The sequence below is a fragment of the Ictalurus punctatus genome, chromosome 9, assembly GCF_001660625.3.
Source record: "Ictalurus punctatus breed USDA103 chromosome 9, Coco_2.0, whole genome shotgun sequence".
Classification (NCBI taxonomy): domain Eukaryota; kingdom Metazoa; phylum Chordata; class Actinopteri; order Siluriformes; family Ictaluridae; genus Ictalurus; species Ictalurus punctatus.
Window position 1 is genome coordinate 4,573,452 of NC_030424.2, and position 21,261 is coordinate 4,594,712.

The 21,261-nt window shown below is 45.0% G+C and overlaps 10 non-coding genes across 10 annotated transcripts; all 10 read right to left on the reverse strand.

The window, feature by feature from the left end:
• Positions 1 to 6,799: 6,799 nt before the first annotated feature.
• Positions 6,800 to 6,870, reverse strand: trnae-uuc (transfer RNA glutamic acid (anticodon UUC)). Its single transcript has one exon. It is a non-coding gene; the product is annotated as a tRNA-Glu (tRNA).
• A 507-nt stretch (positions 6,871 to 7,377) lies between these two features.
• Positions 7,378 to 7,449, reverse strand: trnah-gug (transfer RNA histidin (anticodon GUG)). The gene has a single exon. It is a non-coding gene; the product is annotated as a tRNA-His (tRNA).
• Positions 7,450 to 8,778: 1,329 nt separating this feature from the next.
• On the reverse strand, positions 8,779 to 8,849 carry trnae-uuc (transfer RNA glutamic acid (anticodon UUC)). Its single transcript has one exon. It is a non-coding gene; the product is annotated as a tRNA-Glu (tRNA).
• Positions 8,850 to 9,356: 507 nt separating this feature from the next.
• trnah-gug (transfer RNA histidin (anticodon GUG)) lies at positions 9,357 to 9,428 on the reverse strand. The gene has a single exon. It is a non-coding gene; the product is annotated as a tRNA-His (tRNA).
• A 1,022-nt stretch (positions 9,429 to 10,450) lies between these two features.
• trnae-uuc (transfer RNA glutamic acid (anticodon UUC)) lies at positions 10,451 to 10,522 on the reverse strand. Its single transcript has one exon. It is a non-coding gene; the product is annotated as a tRNA-Glu (tRNA).
• Positions 10,523 to 11,029: 507 nt separating this feature from the next.
• Positions 11,030 to 11,101, reverse strand: trnah-gug (transfer RNA histidin (anticodon GUG)). Its single transcript has one exon. It is a non-coding gene; the product is annotated as a tRNA-His (tRNA).
• Positions 11,102 to 12,430: 1,329 nt separating this feature from the next.
• On the reverse strand, positions 12,431 to 12,501 carry trnae-uuc (transfer RNA glutamic acid (anticodon UUC)). Its single transcript has one exon. It is a non-coding gene; the product is annotated as a tRNA-Glu (tRNA).
• A 507-nt stretch (positions 12,502 to 13,008) lies between these two features.
• Positions 13,009 to 13,080, reverse strand: trnah-gug (transfer RNA histidin (anticodon GUG)). The gene has a single exon. It is a non-coding gene; the product is annotated as a tRNA-His (tRNA).
• Positions 13,081 to 14,102: 1,022 nt separating this feature from the next.
• trnae-uuc (transfer RNA glutamic acid (anticodon UUC)) lies at positions 14,103 to 14,174 on the reverse strand. The gene has a single exon. It is a non-coding gene; the product is annotated as a tRNA-Glu (tRNA).
• Positions 14,175 to 14,521: 347 nt separating this feature from the next.
• Positions 14,522 to 14,594, reverse strand: trnar-acg (transfer RNA arginine (anticodon ACG)). Its single transcript has one exon. It is a non-coding gene; the product is annotated as a tRNA-Arg (tRNA).
• Between the last annotated feature and the right edge of the window lie 6,667 nt (positions 14,595 to 21,261).

Consider the following 21,261-nt stretch of genomic DNA (forward strand, 5'->3'; position numbering starts at 1 on the left):
CAAAACCCGAATTCCACATTAAGTAATCATCACCTTATTCTAATGTTACGGACTTAGATATCACATCTGTAACAGGCGTACAACACATTACAAATAATTTAAGATGTGCAGACTACTACTGCCATCTGATCTTACTAATTACTTATCATTGGACATATACACAGCATTTAAAGAGAAAACATGCAGAAATTATTCCGCATTATACAACATGAATACCACACGCCAGAAGAATTCGCACTTACACTGCTTAAGATATTGTATAGACACATACCCGTATAGGAATCACCTACACAAATTAGTTATGGTTACTCCAGCTCTTGTTAGCGAGTCAGTTCATGAAGGTAGACTGCTCTCTAAAACCAAATGTTTAGGCTCAACATTATCTCAACAGGGAGGATGTGACCTAGCCTGATACAGACCACATTGCGATCAGCCAGAGGCTGTTACCTCGGGTCGGTTTTACTTTTCAGGGTTTTTTATTAATATCACTCAAAACGAACAGGTTCACATGTTAATTTTATCATTAGTCAGGCAAAGATGTCTGTGCAGAGGAAACTAAGTGGCACAATGCACACCACATAAACTATTATTAAAGTTCTCTCCGGACTGATAACATCAAGACATGCTGATTGATTTTAATTTTTACAGGAATATATCCACGTATATATATATATATATATATATACATTGAATCACTTTGACTTTAATGTAGAGCGTGAGATAACTAAAGGATTGGAAAAAGGGGAAAAAACAGAAATCTCTCGCACGCGCTCTCTCCCTCTCTCGCGCGCTCGGTGGTTTAGATAACCGTCCTCATTCAGTTTACAAACAGGGAATCATACCGACTTCCAATTACAGTTAAAGGCACGCAAGCTATTGACCTGTCACAATCTATATATAGGACTGTACGCAGTCTAGATCATGATCAGTAAATTATACAATGAAGGTGTGTTCTTCCGAACATCACCCTCTGGTCTGAACAGGAACTCTTAGCCCTGTGGTATAAGGCGCCCCCACCCCAGCTACTCTGCTGAACCAGTGTTCTCTCGACTCAATGGTAGGGGAGTGTGTAAAGATCCCTGCGGAGACTGGAGCTCAGGGGGCACGGGGGGAGGTGTGCTTAACTGTACCTCAAGGGCCTGCAGCATATCCAAATCAATAGTGCTCATAGGCATGGGGTCATCAAGGTTATCAGATTGCCAGAGAGTGGCGAGTGTTGATAACAATTCTGCCTCTGGTGGGGTTACTAGCGGGACGGCAGCTACGTCTCCCGCTTCAGCTCGGGGGGAGGTAACAGGGTCAATATCATCGTATGGAGAGGAGAGGAACGAAGAGCCTGTTGAGCTACCGGCATCCGACTGGGCCGGTCTATCTAGCCTTTCCACAGCCCGTCGTTTAGCCTGGGCTCGAGTGCCGTAGGCCGGACCCATAAGTGAGGTATCCGAGTCGCTGTCGGTTAACACCTCCGTCCCCATGGGCTGCCCTGTAGTGGCAGGGCCTGGGGTTGTTGGTCCTCGCCGTCCCGTATCTGCTCCGGCACGGACGCACTGGTTTAAGTGGTACCAATGATCTCTCTCTTCAACTCTCACAGCCGAGGCGGTTGCAGCGACCACAGTGAAGGGTCCTTCCCGACGTGCCCCGAGGGGGCTATTTCTCTGAAACATACGAATGTGTACTCTATCCCCGGGGGCCACTAAACGTACATCCTCCCATACCCCGTCCCCACCATGGATTGCTTCTCTAACCTGTGAATATAACTGTCGGTGGATTTGAGTTTAGGTGTGAGTCATCGCATATTTTTGCCAATTTATTAGTTAGGGTGCGGTACCCTGGGTCCATCGTGCTTTGGGACTCAGGAAGATATACACATCCTAGCTTATGATCAACCTTCAAGGCCGATGCAACATACTTAAGGACGTTATTTACGAAGTGGATGCCATTGTCTGAACTCAAAAAATCAGGGATCCCGAATCGAGGTATGACCTCACAACATAAAAATTTAGCGGCGGACTCCACATCTTCCTCAGAAGTAGCAGTCGCCTCCACCCACTGGCTAAAGCGGTCCACTATGACCAGAAGGAAGCGTTTCCCATCTACCTGGAACTCCGCTCCCATGTCTATATGATTCATCATTAGATGCCGAAACGGTCCCGTCGGCGGGGGAATATGTCCTAAGGGGGTGGTGAGGTTCTTTCGCACGTTGTGGTTGATGCACACAGCACATGCGTTCACCATTTGGTCCACCTGTGAGGCCAGCTGAGGGGACCACCATTCCTGACGGATTTTCCGGATCATTTCAGTCTTATTGACATGATCCACGCCATGGGTGTCTTTGATCAAGCGTGGGAGGCGGCTGACTGGGGCTATACACAACCCTTCTACACTGCGCCATATTCCCGCACCGTCTTTTTGAGCCCCCCGTTTTAACCAGGACAAAATTTCACTTACTCCTGCATCGTTTTGTATTTCTTTCACGCGGGCTCCATTGTGTCCCTGTGGATGCTGCAGCCGCCTACTTTCCCCGTCCTGAGTTGGAAACCTCACCCGTGTGGGCCTTGTGGCAGTCATTTCTCAATAATGGCCCCGACAATATACTTTTCTCCCACCTTCAGTTTTCCTGTTCCCGGATCACACAATCTTTTTCCCTTTTTTTTTTTTTGTTTTGTTTTTTTTTCCTTTTTTTTTTGTTTTTTTTCCCCTTGTCCTTCCTCCCTATTTCCACACAGACGCACAGATAAGGACAGACAAGAACACACACATACACCCCTCCGTTCTATCAACAACGCAGGCAAGCTCCCATACACACATTGTATTCCACATTATTACGCTTATTTATGTTACTACATGAAGTTTTCAAAGTATAAAGCACCTACATACCAGCTCCGTATGCATGAAGCTTACAGTCATACAAATTAAATCCAACTTTCTCCAAAAGAATTCTTTTCTCTGAATCTTATCCCACTTATCCAATACTTTAGGTATGGAGCTCATGTTCAGAGCACTAATAAATACATTTTCCCTGTCTCCAAAACTTACACGCTCTCACACCACACTCATATTATACATATTATAAGCACATATATTTTAAGCACACACATTTGTTAGTACATATTCCATTCATACACTGGGCATGCTGTATTGCACGACCCGGACCTGGGCCCAGGATTTATTCCCCTCTCTATCCAGCCCTGGAATCTAATCTATCTATCTTTTATCTAATCTTTTTCCAGCGGTATTAGGGGTCCCCACCAATGCAGCCGCCACTAGTCTGCTAGTCTAGTCTAGTAGCCGGTATCTGGGGTCTGAGGCCTCATTTTCCACCTGCTTTCTATCCCCGCCCTGGAGTATTTCTCTATTTCTCTTCTCTTTTTTCTACCTTTTTTCCCTTCCTCCAGCGGTATTGCAGGACTTTCACTCACACAACACATATGCCATATCCTTACACAGTCTTATGAACCTTATACAATTACAATAAGTACAATCTTCTACAATCCACACTTCTCTTACCTCTTCTCACTCACTCCAGGTTCTTTTGGAGACCCACTTAGTCTTTCTTCCCACCCCGGGGCTTCTCAGTCGTAGCAACAGACCACTAAAACAGAGCTTTGAAATAACAGGCGTCTGCAATGCCTTTTCCTATACGGCCTGTCTGTTGCTTAGAGAGCGAAGTACCACAGGAGAGATTCCAGACATATAGATCTTAGCCCAGTCCCATCTGGGGTGCCAAATGTTGGCTCAAATTTAGCCTATTACCCAAAAACATTTAAAACTCAACTTAGAAGCCAATACTCACATCTACCTCTGAGCCCAGTTGGAGATAGAAAAAATACACCAGCCGTGAGTGAGAAGAAGCAAGGGTCCAGCTTTATTGTTCCATTCCACCACACGAGATCCACACCGATGAGAATTCTCAGAAGTGATCCCAATACCCTGAGCTTAAGCTCCAGTATTTATACTGTATTTACACACTAGATAACCCATATGTTTCCCGAAAAGGCCTATTTCACTTACACATAGAATCAGAACCCAGGCATTTCTAATAACCCAGAAAATAAAAACCCAGCGTTTTGAATTACATAGAGAATCAGAAACCAGGATTCTCATTTACCTAGGTGGTCAGAAACCAGGATTCTCAATTACCTAGGTGGTCAGAAACCAGGATTCTCAATTACCTAGGGAAATAAAATGACGTAGACAAGATGACTAAACAACCGGGAGGGACCTTGGTCTTATCGTTATCTCGAGGGGGGGGGGCAGTTTGACCCAGCCACCCTTATAACTGGCTCTCTTCATGGTTCTCTAAAAATTAAGGCTTTCCTTGCGAGACGAGAATCTTCACCATCTGAATCATGAGTAAGTTATATTTTTCTATTTTTCCTGTATTTCTCGTTTATAATTTATTTTCATATTTGCACTATATTTCTTATTTTATATATATTTATACTACTTGAAAAGCGGTTTACTGTACTTCCAACTTCTTAATATCATTACAGTTCTACTGTCCTGCATATCCTACTATTCTGTTTTTTATAGAGTTTCTCTATTACTATAAGATATTATTAAAGTTATTCGTGTGTGTGTATGAGAAAGAGAGAGTGTGTGTGTGTATGTTGTGTCTACTTGCCCGCCCTTGACTGTACGAGCGTGTGTGTGTGTGTATTTTAGCACTCCTCAGCTCGTACACTTCTTTTGACTATTTCGACTAATAACCCATAAAGATCTTTAAAGTGTTTTACCAATTTATCCACCTCTGACTAAAACCGCTTCTGTATGTCTAGGTGCCGGTGCCCGTCGTCAGTCCCCTCTCTCTCCGTTACTGGACCTGGATCTGGATCTGGACACTCATTACCAGCTTGTGCATCTCACGGCTGATATCATGATGCTACTTAACTATCTTCGCAGCACCCCCCCTAAGAATAGAGACCCGGGGTTCCCCCCTCTTCTTCGGTACAGAATCTGCCCCACGAACGTGCGTGTTGACGCCTCTACACAGTCAGAACCAGAACCCCCCTCTAGCTTCCAATCCGAGGATGATGTTGTCTTCTCTGATCCGTGCCCCGACCATTCGTCCCTCTTCTCACCCACCAGTCCGCCCGACTCTCAGTGGTCCGTTCACTTCACCCACCCTGATTTCCCCATGTCCCCAGGACGCACCCCATTTTCTTCCCCCTCTTACTCTCCTCCAGACTACGCACCCACCCGTCCTGTGAATTACCAATAAAATTACATATTTACTCATACTCAGTCTCCCTCGTGTTTATTTCATGTCATTTTTATGCACAACACAAGGCAACCTGTCCTAGGTAAATGCAAATTCCCACCTAACTTCTAACAAAATCTTGCAATCTGATTTTGACCTTTATTGGAAACATGCAGGCCATGGTGTTGTGTGAGAAAATGAACCTCAGGCACATCAACCTCCCGTAGCCTGATGAGTTTTTTTTTTATTTATTTCTTTTTGACAGAAAGCCATATGCTGGATGTAGTGAAAACCAGCCTCATTTCACTTTGCACAGGTTTGATCCAGGGACGTTGAGACCAACCTCACCCCTGAAAAGCGTGGTACAGTGAGAAATGTTGATTGCGTGTGCTATACTCATAGCAAGGCAACCTATACTAGGTAAATGCAAATTCCCACATAACTTCTAACAAAATCTTGCAATCTGATTTTGACCTTTATTGGAAACATGCAGGCCGTTGTGTTGTGTGAGAAAATGAACCTCAGGCACATCAACCTCCTGTAGCCTGATAAGTTTTTTTTTTTTTTTTTTTTTTTTTTGTGACAGAAAACCATATGCTGGATGTAGTGAAAACCAGCCTCATTTCACTTTGCACAGGTTTTATCCAGGGACGTTGAGACCAACCTCACCCCTGAAAAGCGTGGTACAGTGAGAAATGTTGATTGCGTATGCTTTACTCATAGCAAGGCAACCTGTACTAGGTAAATGCAAATTCCCACCTAACTTCTAACAAAATCTTGCAATCTGATTTTGACCTTTATTGGAAACATGCAGGCCGTTGTGTTGTGTGAGAAAATGAACCTCAGGCACATCAACCTCCCGTAGCCTGATCAGTTTTTTTTTTTTTTTTTTTGTGACAGAAAACCATATGCTGGATGAAGAGGCACACCTTTTGCCTGCTGTAGTGAAAACCAGCCTCATTTCACTTTGCACAGGTTTGATCCAGGGACGTTGAGACCAACCTCATCCCTGAAAAGCGTAGTACAGTGAGAAATGTTGATTGCGTGTGCTATATTCATAGCAAGGCAACCTGTCCTAGGTAAATGCAAATTCCCACCTAACTTCTAACAAAATCTTGCAATCTGATTTTGACCTTTATTAGAAACATGCAGGCCGTTGTGTTGTGTGAGAAAATGAACCTCAGGCACATCAACCTCCCGTAGCCTGATAAGTTATTTATTTATTTTTGACAGAAAACCATATGCTGGATGTAGTGAAAACCAGCCTCATTTCACTTTGCACAGGTTTGATCCAGGAACATTGAGACCAACCTCACCCCTGAAAAGGGGCTACTACAGCCAGATTCAGAGCGGCAGCTTTACTAGTCTATTAGAGTTAGCGATCAGACGGGGCCAGGATGTTGGACGGGGTAAGAGAGAGCTAAAGCAAATCCTCCAGGTGTTGATTCTGGAATCTTATGATTCATCCATTGCACCACTGGCCCACAGAAAGCTTGTGGAAATGAGAACCTAACTACTTATGCTGTCATTTCTACTAAGTCAAGCGTTCAGCTGGAGAAGCTAAACTAAGTTCAACTTGGGCCATACACTAAAGCACCGTTCCCATACCGGGAGTGGAACCCGGGCGCCTGGGTGAAAACCAAGAATCCTGACCGCTAGACCATATGGGACATCCGCGCCTGCTCAGGAAAATGAGAAAATGCAGCGCGGTCAATCGCGTCCCAACCGGGGTTTCCGGGGCCACGTAGTACTAACCACTACGTTCTGATCGTCACAGACCTGTTATACTGCCAGAAAATCAGCTGCTGGACCACGAGCGGGAGGCACCGGCACACTGTCGGCCTGCCTCGTTTTGCTTTCCACATGGCAAACTTGGAAGCCAGCTATAGTAAGCCAGCGTGCTGACTTGAGTAGGATCATGACTCGCAGCATTCCAGAGATTATGAGTGGTCTGCCGGAAACTCAGCTGCCAGAGTGGGTTGCAAAGGCACACCTTTGGAGTGAGGTAAAAGGGAACTGAGCCAACCAGGAGTTGAACCTAGAATCTTCTGATCCGTATTCAGACGCGTTATCCATTGCGCCACTGGCCCATGGAGCCGTCGTCCGATCTACTTGTGCTTTTCGAGTGGAAAAGACATGCTCAACCTTAGGATTCAGGGGTGAGGTAGAAAACTCCATGCCGTGACCCGGATTCGAACCAGGGTTGCTGCGACCACAACGCAGAGTACTAACCACTATACGATCACGGCACTCCACACTTCTGGAATGAGGAGGGGTGCCACTCGGCCAGAAAATCAACTGCTAGATGCGGCGTGGGACATTCTGGCACTTCTTTGGCCTGGTACAGTGAGAAATGTTGATTGCGTGTGCTATACTCATAGCAAGGCAACCTGTACTAGGTAAATGCAAATTCCCACCTAACTTCTAACAAAATCTTGCAATCTGATTTTGACCTTTATTGGAAACATGCAGGCCATGGTGTTGTGTGAGAAAATGAACCTCAGGCACATCAACCTCCTGTAGCCTGATAAGTTTTTTTTTTTTTTTTTTTTTTTTTTGTGACAGAAAACCATATGCTGGATGTAGTGAAAACCAGCCTCATTTCACTTTGCACAGGTTTTATCCAGGGACGTTGAGACCAACCTCACCCCTGAAAAGCGTGGTACAGTGAGAAATGTTGATTGCGTATGCTTTACTCATAGCAAGGCAACCTGTACTAGGTAAATGCAAATTCCCACCTAACTTCTAACAAAATCTTGCAATCTGATTTTGACCTTTATTGGAAACATGCAGGCCGTTGTGTTGTGTGAGAAAATGAACCTCAGGCACATCAACCTCCCGTAGCCTGATCAGTTTTTTTTTTTTTTTTTTTGTGACAGAAAACCATATGCTGGATGAAGAGGCACACCTTTTGCCTGCTGTAGTGAAAACCAGCCTCATTTCACTTTGCACAGGTTTGATCCAGGGACGTTGAGACCAACCTCATCCCTGAAAAGCGTAGTACAGTGAGAAATGTTGATTGCGTGTGCTATATTCATAGCAAGGCAACCTGTCCTAGGTAAATGCAAATTCCCACCTAACTTCTAACAAAATCTTGCAATCTGATTTTGACCTTTATTAGAAACATGCAGGCCGTTGTGTTGTGTGAGAAAATGAACCTCAGGCACATCAACCTCCCGTAGCCTGATAAGTTATTTATTTATTTTTGACAGAAAACCATATGCTGGATGTAGTGAAAACCAGCCTCATTTCACTTTGCACAGGTTTGATCCAGGAACATTGAGACCAACCTCACCCCTGAAAAGGGGCTACTACAGCCAGATTCAGAGCGGCAGCTTTACTAGTCTATTAGAGTTAGCGATCAGACGGGGCCAGGATGTTGGACGGGGTAAGAGAGAGCTAAAGCAAATCCTCCAGGTGTTGATTCTGGAATCTTATGATTCATCCATTGCACCACTGGCCCACAGAAAGCTTGTGGAAATGAGAACCTAACTACTTATGCTGTCATTTCTACTAAGTCAAGCGTTCAGCTGGAGAAGCTAAACTAAGTTCAACTTGGGCCATACACTAAAGCACCGTTCCCATACCGGGAGTGGAACCCGGGCGCCTGGGTGAAAACCAAGAATCCTGACCGCTAGACCATATGGGACATCCGCGCCTGCTCAGGAAAATGAGAAAATGCAGCGCGGTCAATCGCGTCCCAACCGGGGTTTCCGGGGCCACGTAGTACTAACCACTACGTTCTGATCGTCACAGACCTGTTATACTGCCAGAAAATCAGCTGCTGGACCACGAGCGGGAGGCACCGGCACACTGTCGGCCTGCCTCGTTTTGCTTTCCACATGGCAAACTTGGAAGCCAGCTATAGTAAGCCAGCGTGCTGACTTGAGTAGGATCATGACTCGCAGCATTCCAGAGATTATGAGTGGTCTGCCGGAAACTCAGCTGCCAGAGTGGGTTGCAAAGGCACACCTTTGGAGTGAGGTAAAAGGGAACTGAGCCAACCAGGAGTTGAACCTAGAATCTTCTGATCCGTATTCAGACGCGTTATCCATTGCGCCACTGGCCCATGGAGCCGTCGTCCGATCTACTTGTGCTTTTCGAGTGGAAAAGACATGCTCAACCTTAGGATTCAGGGGTGAGGTAGAAAACTCCATGCCGTGACCCGGATTCGAACCAGGGTTGCTGCGACCACAACGCAGAGTACTAACCACTATACGATCACGGCACTCCACACTTCTGGAATGAGGAGGGGTGCCACTCGGCCAGAAAATCAACTGCTAGATGCGGCGTGGGACATTCTGGCACTTCTTTGGCCTGGTACAGTGAGAAATGTTGATTGCGTGTGCTATACTCATAGCAAGGCAACCTGTACTAAGTAAATGCAAATTCCCACCTTACTTCTAACAAAATCTTGCAATCTGATTTTGACCTTTATTGGAAACATGCAGGCCGTTGTGTTGTGTGAGAAAATGAACCTCAGGCACATCAACCTCCCGTAGCCTGATCAGTTTTTTTGTTTTTTTGTTTTTTTTGTGACAGAAAACCATATGCTGGATGAAGAGGCACACCTTTTACCTGCTGTAGTGAAAACCAGTCTCATTTCACAGGTTTGATCCAGGGACTTTGAGACCAACCTCACCCCTGAAAAGCGTGGTACAGTGAGAAATGTTGATTGCGTGTGCTAAATGTTGATTGCGTGTGCTATACTCATAGCAAGGCAACCTGTACTAAGTAAATGCAAATTCCCACCTTACTTCTAACAAAATCTTGCAATCTGATTTGGACCTTTATTGGAAACATGCAGGCCGTTGTGTAGTGTGAGAAAATGAACCTCAGGGACATCAACCTCCATTAGCCTGATTAGTTTGTTTTTTTTGACAGAAAACCATGTGCCTGCTGTAGTGAAAACTAGCCTCATTTCACTTTGCACAGGTTTGATCCAGGGATGTTGAGACCAACCTCACCCCTGAATATGGGCTATTACAGCCAGATTCAGAGAGGCAGCTTTACTAGTTTATTAGAGTTAGCCATCAGAAAGGACCATTATGATGGACTGGGTAAGAGAGAGCTAAAGCAAATCCTCCGTGTGTTGATTCTGGAATCTTCTGATTCATCCATTGCACCACTGGCCCACAGAAAGCTTGTGGAAATGAGAACCTAACTACTCTTGCTTTCATTTCTACTAAGTCAAGCGTTCAGCTGGAGAAGCTAAACTAACTTCAACTTGGGCCATACACTAAAGCACTGTTCCCATACCGGGAGTCGAACCCGGGCCGCCTGGGTGAAAACCAAGAATCCTGACCGCTAGACCATATGGGACATCCGCGCCTGCTCAGGAAAATGAGAAAATGCAGCGCTGTCAATCGCGTCCCAACCGGGGTTTCCGGGGCCACGTAGTACTAACCACTACGTTATGATCGTCACAGACCTGTTATACTGCCAGAAAATCAGCTGCTGGACCACGAGCGGGAGGCACCGGCACACTGTCGGCCTGCCTCGTTTTGCTTTCCACATGGCAAACTTGGAAGCCAGCTATAGTAAGCCAGCGTGCTGACTTGAGTAGGATCATGACTCGCAGCATTCCAGAGATTATGAGTGGTCTGCCGGAAACTCAGCTGCCAGAGTGGGTTGCAAAGGCACACCTTTGGAGTGAGGTAAAAGGGAACTGAGCCAACCAGGAGTTGAACCTAGAATCTTCTGATCCGTATTCAGACGCGTTATCCATTGCGCCACTGGCCCATGGAGCCGTCGTCCGATCTACTTGTGCTTTTCGAGTGGAAAAGACATGCTCAACCTTAGGATTCAGGGGTGAGGTAGAAAACTCCATGCCGTGACCCGGATTCGAACCAGGGTTGCTGCGACCACAACGCAGAGTACTAACCACTATACGATCACGGCACTCCACACTTCTGGAATGAGGAGGGGTGCCACTCGGCCAGAAAATCAACTGCTAGATGCGGCGTGGGACATTCTGGCACTTCTTTGGCCTGGTACAGTGAGAAATGTTGATTGCGTGTGCTATACTCATAGCAAGGCAACCTGTACTAGGTAAATGCAAATTCCCACCTAACTTCTAACAAAATCTTGCAATCTGATTTTGACCTTTATTGGAAACATGCAGGCCATGGTGTTGTGTGAGAAAATGAACCTCAGGCACATCAACCTCCTGTAGCCTGATAAGTTTTTTTTTTTTTTTTTTTTTTTTTTGTGACAGAAAACCATATGCTGGATGTAGTGAAAACCAGCCTCATTTCACTTTGCACAGGTTTTATCCAGGGACGTTGAGACCAACCTCACCCCTGAAAAGCGTGGTACAGTGAGAAATGTTGATTGCGTATGCTTTACTCATAGCAAGGCAACCTGTACTAGGTAAATGCAAATTCCCACCTAACTTCTAACAAAATCTTGCAATCTGATTTTGACCTTTATTGGAAACATGCAGGCCGTTGTGTTGTGTGAGAAAATGAACCTCAGGCACATCAACCTCCCGTAGCCTGATCAGTTTTTTTTTTTTTTTTTTTGTGACAGAAAACCATATGCTGGATGAAGAGGCACACCTTTTGCCTGCTGTAGTGAAAACCAGCCTCATTTCACTTTGCACAGGTTTGATCCAGGGACGTTGAGACCAACCTCATCCCTGAAAAGCGTAGTACAGTGAGAAATGTTGATTGCGTGTGCTATATTCATAGCAAGGCAACCTGTCCTAGGTAAATGCAAATTCCCACCTAACTTCTAACAAAATCTTGCAATCTGATTTTGACCTTTATTAGAAACATGCAGGCCGTTGTGTTGTGTGAGAAAATGAACCTCAGGCACATCAACCTCCCGTAGCCTGATAAGTTATTTATTTATTTTTGACAGAAAACCATATGCTGGATGTAGTGAAAACCAGCCTCATTTCACTTTGCACAGGTTTGATCCAGGAACATTGAGACCAACCTCACCCCTGAAAAGGGGCTACTACAGCCAGATTCAGAGCGGCAGCTTTACTAGTCTATTAGAGTTAGCGATCAGACGGGGCCAGGATGTTGGACGGGGTAAGAGAGAGCTAAAGCAAATCCTCCAGGTGTTGATTCTGGAATCTTATGATTCATCCATTGCACCACTGGCCCACAGAAAGCTTGTGGAAATGAGAACCTAACTACTTATGCTGTCATTTCTACTAAGTCAAGCGTTCAGCTGGAGAAGCTAAACTAAGTTCAACTTGGGCCATACACTAAAGCACCGTTCCCATACCGGGAGTGGAACCCGGGCGCCTGGGTGAAAACCAAGAATCCTGACCGCTAGACCATATGGGACATCCGCGCCTGCTCAGGAAAATGAGAAAATGCAGCGCGGTCAATCGCGTCCCAACCGGGGTTTCCGGGGCCACGTAGTACTAACCACTACGTTCTGATCGTCACAGACCTGTTATACTGCCAGAAAATCAGCTGCTGGACCACGAGCGGGAGGCACCGGCACACTGTCGGCCTGCCTCGTTTTGCTTTCCACATGGCAAACTTGGAAGCCAGCTATAGTAAGCCAGCGTGCTGACTTGAGTAGGATCATGACTCGCAGCATTCCAGAGATTATGAGTGGTCTGCCGGAAACTCAGCTGCCAGAGTGGGTTGCAAAGGCACACCTTTGGAGTGAGGTAAAAGGGAACTGAGCCAACCAGGAGTTGAACCTAGAATCTTCTGATCCGTATTCAGACGCGTTATCCATTGCGCCACTGGCCCATGGAGCCGTCGTCCGATCTACTTGTGCTTTTCGAGTGGAAAAGACATGCTCAACCTTAGGATTCAGGGGTGAGGTAGAAAACTCCATGCCGTGACCCGGATTCGAACCAGGGTTGCTGCGACCACAACGCAGAGTACTAACCACTATACGATCACGGCACTCCACACTTCTGGAATGAGGAGGGGTGCCACTCGGCCAGAAAATCAACTGCTAGATGCGGCGTGGGACATTCTGGCACTTCTTTGGCCTGGTACAGTGAGAAATGTTGATTGCGTGTGCTATACTCATAGCAAGGCAACCTGTACTAAGTAAATGCAAATTCCCACCTTACTTCTAACAAAATCTTGCAATCTGATTTTGACCTTTATTGGAAACATGCAGGCCGTTGTGTTGTGTGAGAAAATGAACCTCAGGCACATCAACCTCCCGTAGCCTGATCAGTTTTTTTGTTTTTTTGTTTTTTTTGTGACAGAAAACCATATGCTGGATGAAGAGGCACACCTTTTACCTGCTGTAGTGAAAACCAGTCTCATTTCACAGGTTTGATCCAGGGACTTTGAGACCAACCTCACCCCTGAAAAGCGTGGTACAGTGAGAAATGTTGATTGCGTGTGCTAAATGTTGATTGCGTGTGCTATACTCATAGCAAGGCAACCTGTACTAAGTAAATGCAAATTCCCACCTTACTTCTAACAAAATCTTGCAATCTGATTTGGACCTTTATTGGAAACATGCAGGCCGTTGTGTAGTGTGAGAAAATGAACCTCAGGGACATCAACCTCCATTAGCCTGATTAGTTTGTTTTTTTTGACAGAAAACCATGTGCCTGCTGTAGTGAAAACTAGCCTCATTTCACTTTGCACAGGTTTGATCCAGGGATGTTGAGACCAACCTCACCCCTGAATATGGGCTATTACAGCCAGATTCAGAGAGGCAGCTTTACTAGTTTATTAGAGTTAGCCATCAGAAAGGACCATTATGATGGACTGGGTAAGAGAGAGCTAAAGCAAATCCTCCGTGTGTTGATTCTGGAATCTTCTGATTCATCCATTGCACCACTGGCCCACAGAAAGCTTGTGGAAATGAGAACCTAACTACTCTTGCTTTCATTTCTACTAAGTCAAGCGTTCAGCTGGAGAAGCTAAACTAACTTCAACTTGGGCCATACACTAAAGCACTGTTCCCATACCGGGAGTCGAACCCGGGCCGCCTGGGTGAAAACCAAGAATCCTGACCGCTAGACCATATGGGACACCCGCGCCTGCTCAGGAAAATGAGAAAATGCAGCGCTGTCAATTGCGTCCCAACCGGGATTTCCGGGGCCACGTAATACTAACCACTACGTTATGATCGTCACAGACCTGTTACACTGCCAGAAAATCAGCTGCTGGACCACGAGCGGGAGGCGCCGGCACACTTTCGGCCTGCCTCGTTTTGCTTTCCACATGGCAAACTTGGAAGCCAGCTATAGTAAGCCAGCGTGCTGACTTGAGTAGGATCATGACTCGCAGCATTCCAGAGATTATGAGTGGTCTGCCGGAAACTCAGCTGCCAAAGTGGGTTGCAAAGGCACACCTTTGGAGTGAGGTAAAAGGGAACTGAGCCAACCAGGAGTTGAACCTAGAATCTTCTGATCCGTAGTCAGATGCGTTATCCATTGCGCCACTGGCCCATGGAGCCATTGTTCGATCTACTTGTGCTTTTCCAGCGGAAAAGGGCTAGAGGTCACAAAGACATGCTCAACCTTAGGATTCAGGGGTGAGGTAGAAAACTCCATGCCGCGACCCGGATTCGAACCGGGGTTACTGCAATCACAACTCAGAGTACTAATCACTACACGATCACGGCACTCCGCACTTCTGAACAGAGGAGGGGTGCCACTCGGCCAGAAAATCAACTGCTAGATGCGGCGTGGGACATTCTGGCACTTCTTTGGCCTGGTACAGTGAGAAATGTAGATTGCGTGTGCTATACTCATAGCAAGGCAACCTGTACTAGGTAAATGCAAATTCCCACCTAACTTCTAACAAAATCTTGCAATCTGATTTTGACCTTTATTGGAAACATGCAGGCTGTTGTGTTGTGTGAGAAAATGAACCTCAGGCACATCAACCTCCCGTAGCCTGATAAGTTTATTTATTTATTTATTTATTTTTGACAGAAAACCATATGCTGGATGTAGCGAAAACCAGCCTCATTTCACTTTGCACAGGGACGTTGAGACCAACCTCACCCCTGAAAATCGTGGTACAGTGAGAAATGTTGATTGCGTGTGCTATACTCATAGCTAGGCAACCTGTACTAGGTAAATGCAAATTCCCACCTAACTTCTAACAAAATCTTGCAATCTGATTTTGACCATTATTGGAAACATGCAGGCCGTTGTGTTGTGTGAGAAAATGAACCTCAGGCACATCAACCTCCCGTAGCCTGATAAATTTTTTTTTTTTTTTTTGACTGAAAACCATATGCCTGCTGTAGTGAAAACTAGCCTCATTTCACTTTGCACAGGTTTTATCCAGGGACGTTGAGACCAACCTCACCCCTGAGAAGGGGCTACTACAGCCAGACTCAGAGCGGCAGCTTTACTAGTTTATTAGAGTTAGCGATCAGACGGGGCCAGGATGTTGCTTTGTTGCTAGGTAAATGCAAATTCCCACCTAACTTCTAACAAAATCTTGCAATCTGATTTTGACCTTTATTGGAAACATGCAGGCCGTGGTGTTGTGTGAGAAAATGAACCTCAGGCACATCAACCTCCCGTAGCCTGATAAGTTTTTTTATTTATTTATTTATTTTTGACAGAAAACCATATGCTGGATGTAGTGAAAACCAGCCTCATTTCACTTTGCACAGGTTTTATCCAGGGACGTTGAGACCAACCTCACCCCTGAAAAGCGTGGTACAGTGAGAAATGTTGATTGCGTATGCTATACTCATAGCAAGGCAACCTGTACTAGGTAAATGCAAATTCCCACCTAACTACCTAACAAAATCTTGCAATCTGATTTTGACCTTTATTGGAAACATGCAGGCCGTTGTGTTGTGTGAGAAAATGAACCTCAGGCACATCAACCTCCCGTAGCCTGATCAGTTTTTTTTTTTTTTTTTTTGTGACAGAAAACCATATGCTGGATGAAGAGGCACACCTTTTGCCTGCTGTAGTGAAAACCAGCCTCATTTCACAGGTTTGATCCAGGGACGTTGAGACCAACCTCATCCCTGAAAAGCGTAGTACAGTGAGAAATGTTGATTGCGTGTGCTATACTCATAGCAAGGCAACCTGTACTAGGTAAATGCAAATTCCCACCTAACTTCTAACAAAATCTTGCAATCTGATTTTGACCTTTATTGGAAACATGCAGGCCATGGTGTTGTGTGAGAAAATGAACCTCAGGCACATCAACCTCCCGTAGCCTGATAAGTTATTTATTTATTTATTTATTTTTGACAGAAAACCATATGCTGGATGTAGTGAAAACCAGCCTCATTTCACTTTGCACAGGTTTTATCCAGGGACGTTGAGACCAACCTCACCCCTGAAAAGCGTGGTACAGTGAGAAATGTTGATTGCGAGTGCTATACTCATAGCTAGGCAACCTGTACTAGGTAAATGCAAATTCCCACCTAACTTCTAACAAAATCTTGCAATCTGATTTTGACCTTTATTGGAAACATGCAGGCCGTTGTGTTGTGTGAGAAAATGAACCTCAGGCACATCAACCTCCTGTAGCCTGATAATTTTTTTTTTTTTTTTGACTGAAAACCATATGCCTGCTGTAGTGAAAACTAGCCTCATTTCACTTTGCACAGGTTTTATCCAGGGACGTTGAGACCAACCTCACCCCTGAGAAGGGGCTACTACAGCCAGACTCAGAGCGGCAGCTTTACTAGTTTATTAGAGTTAGCGATCAGACGGGGCCAGGATGTTGCTTTGTTGCTAGGTAAATGCAAATTCCCACCTAACTTCTAACAAAATCTTGCAATCTGATTTTGACCTTTATTGGAAACATGCAGGCCGTGGTGTTGTGTGAGAAAATGAACCTCAGGCACATCAACCTCCCGTAGCCTGATAAGTTTTTTTATTTATTTATTTATTTTTGACAGAAAACCATATGCTGGATGTAGTGAAAACCAGCCTCATTTCACTTTGCACAGGTTTTATCCAGGGACGTTGAGACCAACCTCACCCCTGAAAAGCGTGGTACAGTGAGAAATGTTGATTGCGTGTGCTATACTCATAGCAAGGCAACCTGTACTAAGTAAATGCAAATTCCCACCTTACTTCTAACAAAATCTTGCAATCTGATTTTGACCTTTATTGGAAACATGCAGGCCGTTGTGTTGTGTGAGAAAATGAACCTCAGGCACATCAACCTCCCGTAGCCTGATCATTTTTTTTTTTTTTTTTTTTTGTGACAGAAAACCATATGCTGGATGAAGAGGCACACCTTTTGCCTGCTGTAGTGAAAACCAGCCTCATTTCACTTTGCACAGGTTTGGTCCAGGGACATTGAGACCAACCTCACCCCTGTAAAGCGTGGTACAGTGAGAAATGTTGATTGCGTGTGCTATACTCAAAGCAAGTGTTGGCTCAAATTTAGCCTATTACCCAAAAACATTTAAAACTCAACTTAGAAGCCAATACTCACATCTACCTCTGAGCCCAGTTGGAGATAGAAAAAATACACCAGCCGTGAGTGAGAAGAAGCAAGGGTCCAGCTTTATTGTTCCATTCCACCACACGAGATCCACACCGATGAGAATTCTCAGAAGTGATCCCAATACCCTGAGCTTAAGCTCCAGTATTTATACTGTATTTACACACTAGATAACCCATTTGTTTCCAGAAAAGGCCTATTTCACTTACACATAGAATCAGAACCCAGGCATTTCTAATAACCCAGAAAATAAAAACCCAGCGTTTTGAATTACATAGAGAATCAGAAACCAGGATTCTCATTTACCTAGGTGGTCAGAAACCAGGATTCTCAATTACCTAGGTGGTCAGAAACCAGGATTCTCAATTACCTAGGGAAATAAAATGACGTAGACAAGACGACTAAACAACCGGGAGGGACCTTGGTCTTATCGTTATCTCGGGGGGGGGCAGTTTGACCCAGCCACCCTTATAACTGGCTCTCTTCATGGTTCTCTAAAAATTAAGGCTTTCCTTGCGAGACGAGAATCTTCACCATCTGAATCATGAGTAAGTCATATTTTTCTATTTTTCCTGTATTTCTCGTTTATAATTTATTTTCATATTTGCATTATATTTCTTATTTTATATATATTTATACTACTTGAAAAGCGGTTTACTGTACTTCCAACTTCTTAATATCATTGCAGTTCTACTGTCCTGCATATCCTACTATTCTGTTTTTTATAGAGTTTCTCTATTACTATAAGATATTATTAAAGTTATTCGTGTGTGTGTATGAGAAAGAGAGAGTGTGTGTGTGTATGTTGTGTCTACTTGCCCGCCCTTGACTGTACGAGCGTGTGTGTGTGTGTGTTTTAGCACTCCTCAGCTCGTACACTTCTTTCGACTATTTCGACTAATAACCCATAAAGATCTTTAAAGTGTTTTACCAATTTATCCACCTCTGACTAAAACCGCTTCTGTATGTCTAGGTGCCGGTGCCCGTCGTCAGTCCCCTCTCTCTCCGTTACTGGACCTGGATCTGGATCTGGACACTCATTACCAGCTTGTGCATCTCACGGCTGATATCATGATGCTACTTAACTATCTTCGCAGCACCCCCCCTAAGAATAGAGACCCGGGGTTCCCCCCTCTTCTTCGGTACAGAATCTGCCCCACGAACGTGCGTGTTGACGCCTCTACACAGTCAGAACCAGAACCCCCCTCTAGCTTCCAATCCGAGGATGATGTTGTCTTCTCTGATCCGGGCCCCGACCATTCGTCCCTCTTCTCACCCACCAGTCCGCCCGACTCTCAGTGGTCCGTTCACTTCACCCACCCTGATTTCCCCATGTCCCCAGGACGCACCCCATTTTCTTCCCCCTCTTACTCTCCTCCAGACTACGCACCCACCCGTCCTGTGAATTACCAATAAAATTACATATTTACTCATACTCAGTCTCCCTCGTGTTTATTTCATGTCATTTTTATCCACAACATTTCCCCCCTCTGAGGCTATGAAGCCTCATACAATACCTTAATTAAGCGGGTATCTGTGGAAAAACTGGTTCTGCCGCACCCCCTGGCCGTCCCACGCTAATTCCTGCGCCCGTCCCCGTAATCCAATGGGTCCCTTACAATAACCACTTCTACGCAACACTGATCCGAATAGAGCTGAGGAGGTTTTTTAGACCTGGTGGGAGACATGTGTAGATGTACCTAGCCATAACTCTTAACCCTTAACTTCTCCTTTTAACTATGTATATATATATCTCATTTCGAATCTAACTACCTTGATTATACTTTGTTTGCCTACATCGATTATAAGTGTGATTAACTGAGTTCCCCTAATCATTCATTACTACTACTACTGCCGTACGTATGAGTGGCCACTACAATAACTAACTACTTGATTGGATCTACACGTCCCTATCTTTCTCAACTAGGCCTGTCAGCCCACAGTTTTGCATTTGTCGGGACCTGCAGATTTTTGCTTCCCCTCAAAAACCAAACCCCAGTCTTTTGCAGTCAGGGGTGGGTGAAAAAACCTCCTACGAGGAAAAATTCCCACCCTGCCAGCACTATGTGCTCGGCAGCACCATTATACTTTTCTCATGCCTGAGTGCGTCATATCACAAACATTTTATAACATTTTATAACAATACTTGACAGTCTGTTGTATGCAATATCTCTCTGTATGCTGGTTGTCTTCAGCTCAAGCACTTTACGTACTGTAGAGAGCCACCCTTTGGGGAGAGGTTAGGCTAGCACGTACACCCAGGGCATGGATCTGCACATCTTCTCATCCTGTCTGCCACTGACTGAGCAGACCCCCCGTTGAAGCTTCGTACCGGACCTTCACGTGTTCCCCACCATCTCGTCATTGGAGGATTGAGGCATTCTCATAGTCAGCATTCTCTCGCGGCTCCGGGTGAACACCTCCGGGTGAACACCTCCGGTGAACACCTCCTCCCCCCGTTGAGGCGGTGACGCCTCACACATAACACTGCACTCAGCTGTGTTCCTGTGAATATATAGCTCCATACATAATAGTTAGTGGTCTTATATATGTTTTTGATTCATCTGCAATTACTCCAGCGGCCGTCCATCATAAGGAACAGACACAGACATGGGTCGACCCGTAAGCATTTCATGCGGTGTTAGATACATATTGCTGTTAGTCTGCATGTGATAGGTCATTAGTGCAAGAGGTAGAGCATCTACCAAAATACGTTTAGTATCAGCACAAATTACATCAAACACAAATCAGGGTATGCCAGACCTATCCAAGGTCAAGGAAAAAATAAATAATTTTGAGCACACTTCAGGTGATCCTCCACCGTTGCCTGCAAGTACAGAGATCATTCCTCTACCTTCCCCCTCGCACACTAACTAAGATCATGGGCAGCTGTAATACATACAGCAAGAAGTGCAGTCAGAATTCAATTAAACTATCTGTTCGATAAGTGGCGTTCCAATTTTTTCATAGAACCTCATTGCATTCAAACAACTCCAAACAGACGACACAATCCATGGGCCTAAACGTCAGTATTTATATTATTTTTTATTTATTTTTTATTTTTTTTTAACAATTCTACCCTTAACCAGGTTGCATTCTTTAGTGATAGACTTCAATTCAGCCAATTGGGCAGAACAGGGTGTTCATAATGTTTGTGAAATTTCGGACCCAAAACTTTTAAGCTCAACGAAATACGAATTTCGGCTGGGCAATCGTGAGTGTTCTCAGTGACTGGCTCCACAGAATTAATTACACCATTACAACACCACAGTTGGTGAGTTAGGCACACTAACAGGTTTAAGAATTTTAGTTCGGGTGGTACATAGATTAACCCCATATCCCTATATCCTGTTCTTTCAAAATAGAAATGACCTGGTGTGATGAACGTAAGATCGATGTGTGAGAGAGCAATTTTCCCAATGATCCACACTAAGAGAGCCTCTCCAGCCTGGCAATCCTTGTGCCACCAAATCCAATGTTTTCAATACATAAACTTCAGCCCTGTAAGCGCCCCATTCTCCTGAGCCGGGACCCCCCCAAGCAGCACCCCCCCTTTCAGTCACACGTAAGACACAGTCTTTGTTGTAGTTTGCCAGCCATAGTTCAGGTGCAAAGCATAGGTCCATTCAATGTCAGGCTTGTCCAAAGAACACCCGGATCTCAGGATGTTGTCCTTTA